The sequence below is a fragment of the Salvia splendens genome, chromosome 9, assembly GCF_004379255.2.
Source record: "Salvia splendens isolate huo1 chromosome 9, SspV2, whole genome shotgun sequence".
NCBI lineage: Eukaryota > Viridiplantae > Streptophyta > Magnoliopsida > Lamiales > Lamiaceae > Salvia > Salvia splendens.
In genome coordinates, this window is record NC_056040.1 from 35,296,109 (window position 1) to 35,301,737 (window position 5,629).

The following is a 5,629-nucleotide window of genomic DNA, read 5'->3' on the forward strand; positions in this document are numbered from 1 at the left end:
TATAGTACTCAGCCCTGCATGTGTTTTCCCTATGTGCAGGTTGAGCGGCGACGAGCAATTGGTGGTGTTGAGCAATTTAAACTTTGAAGCATGGTTTGGTTAGTTGTGAACTACGAGTGTCGTTGTGTCTCCACACATGACGTCACTCTTTCTCTTAAACGCTTCCGCTGAGACATTGTTTTTACTCATCATTCATTTAGCTTTGAACCTAATTATTTGGATAACGTCAACCTCTTGGCCCTTTGTTATGAAATATTAATTATTGGTCAAACTCTTTATTGAAACCCTAGTTCTCTTCGTCCGTTTATTAAATCCTTTTAATCACGATCGCCCGTATTTATTAACCCTAAAGGGCGGTCGTGACAGCAATATTACATCTGTAGTGGTTGCTTGTAATATTCCAATATAAGCTTATATTAAATTGTGGGTTCAATTTAATTAGTAAAAAGCTAATTGGGTGAGGCCATGTCTAAATTCTTACTTAGATCCCTAACTGGGCCTAATATGTGACTTAATATAAATAGGAGAATAAAGGAGACAGAAAACATAATTATTATTGCTCAGAATTTTCGTCCCCCTCAGAGAAAGAGAGAGAATTCGAAAATTGCTCCCTCCGTGAGCTGAGTTCTGTCTTCATTATTCGAGTCCTAGTATTCTGGCAAGATTTTCCCACACAAATATCAGTATACAGTCCGGGACACCAGTCAGAAGATCAAAGGTCGAGTACTAAAGATCTTCACGTGGAGACGGAGCAAGCCATCATCGATTCTTGTTTGAATCAACGAGGTAAATTGGCTAATTCCGTAGTGAGCATGATTTAGGGATTTTATATGCTAAAGCATGTTTTAATTCAAGTTATGAGCATGATACATGTGATAATTACGCGAATAGAATTTGTCTGAATAATCTGCTAAATAGATCAAATTTGTGTGATCGGATCTCAGGCACGCTTCCGCTGTCAACCCTTTCAATTGGTATTAGAGCCAGTCTTTGGCTCTGATTATTTGGATTTAAATTTCGCGAAATTCATGTATGCATGTATTATTTGATTGCGAAGCATGTTCTTGGTGTTTTGTTTAATTTATTATGCATGATGAACTCAAGAACTATCGAATTAAAGAACTTGAATTGCTCGATCGCACGAGATGTGCAATCCATCGGTGCTCGCACCGAGACAGATCGCACCACGCGCGATCAAGGTAGGGTAGTCGAGACAGTGGGAGCTAGGGAACCGCAATCAAGAGGCGACGTGCAAACGAGTATGGGCTCGTGCATGCCGCTGGCCGAGACCGCACGCCCCAGACGGAGCTCGCGTCGAGATCGACACGGCGGAAGGCGTGGCACGGCAGTTCGACCGAGAACATGCCGAGATGCTGAGCCTCCAGGCCGAGAACCCTAGGCGGAAGGGTCGAGATGGATGGCTGCGCTGTCGTGCGAGCCGCTGGCCGGGAGTGCACGCCACCCATCGCATCGAAGATGTCGAGACAGGCGGTCGGAGCTGGCCGAGAGCAGGCGCGCCACCGTGCGCTCTGCTGGCCGAGAGCTCAAGTCGCCCGATGGAACGCTGGGCCGAGACGTGTCGGCACCTGACGGTCGACACGACCGAGACGGGTGCTCGCCGCTGGCCAAGAAGAAGGCGACACCCGATTGCTCGACGGGCCGAGACGCAGGCGCGCCACCTGCGCGCCAGTGGCCGAGACGCTGCGTGCGTCGTGGTCCGATGAAGAACTCGTCGGATTTTCGTCGTTCATCGTTCGTGCAAACCTCGTACGATGAGATATCGATGAAGGATTATTTTAATGATTATTTAATTATTTTATTAAAAGATATCATTAAAATATTATTATTTAATGAAAATAAAATCTTTTTGGAAGATATATCTAGATTTAAGGAATATTTTTATTATTTTCTATATCTATGGAAATAAATAATATTATTTTGATTCCTAGATGATATGGATGAGAATAATTTAATAGTTTCCTAATATATATCTAGATTTAAGGAATATTTATATTTTTTTCTATATCTATTTTTTTTTATCAAACACCTTCATGGTGGAGGGTTCGTGGGTTCCTCATCCCTATATTTCGAAAGGAGATGTATACAAAACATGGCCACACCCTAAAGTGGTATGCCAACACCAAAATCAAGAGTAGTATGCGGTCCGGTCTCATGGGCCCGGACCTCATCCTACTCCCTTTCCAAACCTCAAATTACAATTAAACCAAAACCAAAAACTATACACTCCTGTTATCCGATGTGCGAACCTCAAATTACAATTAGGCCTGCCCATGCGCTATTCGCGGTCGTCGTATCTAACCCGGATGTTGGGGGTTCCCCTCTCTTCAAGTCGAACAATGGCTTTGAGCAAACGAGGTGCATTAAGGGCCGATATCCAAAGGGGGGAGTGTTGTTCAAGTCCCATCTTGGCGAGCATATCTACCGCTTTGTTACCCTCCCGGTGGATGAAGGTTGCACGGATGTTGTGCTGCTGTTTGTCGGAGCGTAGGCGGCCATGACTCGTCGGATGTGTGCGGGCCCCACGCAGTCCCATTAAAAAGTGTAATCGCCTGGGCCGCGTCCGACTCGAGCCACACCGACCGGTTAAATTCCTTGGCCAACTCAAATCCATGATAGATGGCCATGAGTTCGGCCTCCAAGGCCAAATGTGCTTCGAGGGGGACTGCAAAAGCGGCAAGCATCTTCCCTGAATGATCTCGGACTATGCCTCCTCCGCCTCCCTTGTTTGTTGTAGCCTTCAAGGCTCCGTCCGTGTTGATCTTGACCCAAGTTCGGTCTGGGGGGTACCATTTGATAAGCATGGCTATCATTCCCTGCCTCCCTGGGTCAGCTTGGCTCGATATCTCCATTTTGAGTCTCACCCCTTTCCAGTGTTTGGCCTTATTCCCCCAGCTAACCATGCTGTTCCAGATGAACATTAGGACCTGCCAAACCACGTTAAACGGTTTAAATTGTACCTGGTCGTGGCGACTCCTGTTGCGCTCTGCCCAGATGAACCACAAGATAAGGTATGGCATGGTGCGACAAAGGTGCTTCGGGTCTTGTTGTAGGGTCCTCCGAGACCAGACCTCAAGCCTCTCCGGAAAGGTGTCATTGACTCGGAGGGGCGGGTCCATGCCCTCAAACCACCCATCAAACTCTCTCCAAACTCTAGTTGCTCCCCATCCTTGTACGAACAAATGCTGGAGGGACTCCGTACTCGGCCTATGGGGTAGCATTGGCATTTTGACGCCATTTCAATATTCCGCCATTGGAGTTTAGAGTCGACCGGGATTCGATTCGACAACATTCGCCAATTGAATATTGCTATTGAGTTGGTAAGGCCGGCCTTCCAAAACGCCGTCGAGCCCCTGGATTCTCGGCCTTCTCGAACGGATGGTCTCCCAAGTCATGGCCACCAAGAAGTCCCCAAACAGGGAGAGGGACCATCTCGGAATGTCCGGTTCCCCTACAACGATCGGCGTGTCCAAGATCAGTGTGATTACCTGCTGGGAATCCCGGCCTGGTATTGAAGCAACTGGAGCTTCGCCTCATCCCATGATCCTTCTCTAATGAAGTCCGCCACCAAGGTAGACAGGGCCCCTCGGTCATCGATGCAAAGCCCCCTAAGGGCCGTGTCGCCGAGCCATATATCATCCCAAAAGTAGATTTCTCCCTGACCTACCACCCATCTGATATGGGGGTTGGCATGAGCCCGAGCTCTTAGGAGTCTCTTCCACGTCGGGCTGTTCCTCTCCGACAGTCTGGCCACGAGGGGGGACACCTTGCCGCAATACTTGGCCTTCATATACTTCGCCCAAAGTAAGTTTTGCTCTCGGAATCTCCACCACAGTTTAATATTGAAAGATCTGAGGACTTCTTTGAATTTGCGGATTCGTGACCCCCCCTCGGCAGTTGGGCAGCAAATTGGTCCCATCCAATCCAATGCGTCTTCTTCTTATCATTTGTCGAGCCCCAAAAGAAACGGGCCAATTGTTGGTCGAGGAGTTTCAGAGCCTCCGTCGTAGGCTCGATGGCTTGGAAAATATGGATCGGCATCGCCTCGAGCGTACTTTTGATAAGTGTAAGCCTTCCTCCGAAAGAAAGGTGTCGGTGTGCCCAACCAGAGATTCGTGCTGCTATCTTTTCCCGAAGGAACATGAACATATCCGTTCGCTTTACACCACGATATATAGGGACCCCCAAGTAAAGGAAGGGAAAAGTACCTCGTGAGAAGCCTCCCTCGGATTGTATGAGATTAGCACTCCCTTCATGGCATTCGACAATGTAGAAGTTACACTTTTTAAGGTTGATTTGCTACCCCGACACCTTCTCATAATCGTCAAGGCATGTTCGGAGCCGCCTAAGGGGGGTAATCGCTGCTTGAGTAAAAATGATAACATCGTCAGCGTAGGCAAGGTGACTAATCTCCGTGCACCGTCGGGTGGCTTTAAAAGTCATGTCCCTCTGTCCCACAATAAGCTTGTCGAGTGCCCTTGATAAGTATTCCGCCGCTAACACAAACAAGGCAGGCGAAATGGGGTCGCCTTTTTTTTTTTAATCAAACACCTTTATGGTGGAGGGTTCGTCGGTCCCTCATCCCTATATTTCAAAAGGAGATGTATACAAAACATGGCCACACCCAATAGTGGCGTGCCTATACCAAAATCAGGAGTAGTATGCAGTCCGATCACATGGGCCCGGACCTCATCATACTCCCTTCCGAACCTTAAACTACAATTAAGCCAAAACCAAAAAAGAAAATAATACACTCCTTTGATCCGACGCTCAAGCCTATTCTTCATCTTCATTTTGGACCCGAAGGTTCGGGACTCCGAGTGCATCCATCCTAATGATTGCTGTGAGGAGTCTTGGTGCCGTGATGGCATCCATACGGCAGTAGTCGGTTCTTTCTAGTCCCATTTTGGGGAGGAGATCTCCTGCTCTATTCCCTTCCCGGTGGATGAAGGTGATACGGGTGTCCTGTCGGCGTTTGAGGTTTGTGATCCGTGCCATCACCCGGCTGATGTGGGCTGGTCCCCAGCTTGTACTGTTCAAGAGCTTGACCGCCTGTTGTGCATCTGATTCGACCCAAATAGGCCTTCTGAATTCCGAGGCTAGTATCAACTCGAATTGGATGGCGAGTAGCTCCGCTTCGAGGGCTGAGTGAGCCTCGAGTGGGGATGCAAAGGCTGCAAGCAGGTTACCCTCATGGTCTCGAATAATTCCTCCTCTCCCTGCTTTGTCCGTTGCCTCAATGTAAGCTCCATCTGTGTTAAGCTTGATCCAAGGAGCATCCGGCGGGTTCCATTTGACAACCATCGCAAGGCGCCTAGTCCTCCTTGGCTCGGCATGGCTCGGGACGTTGACTTTGAGGCGGACACCCTTCCAGTGCTTCGGTTTATAGGATCCGTTGGCTATGCTATTTCTGATGAACATTTGCACCTGCCAAACCACATTGAAAGACTTAAATTGCACCGATTGATGGCGACTCCTATTTCGTTCCGCCCAAATGAACCATAAAATAAGATATGGCATAGACCGGCTGAGATGTTTCTTACCGGGTTGCCGGACTCTTCGTGCCCAAACTTCGAGCCTTTCTGGGATAGTATCATTGATCCGGAGGGGC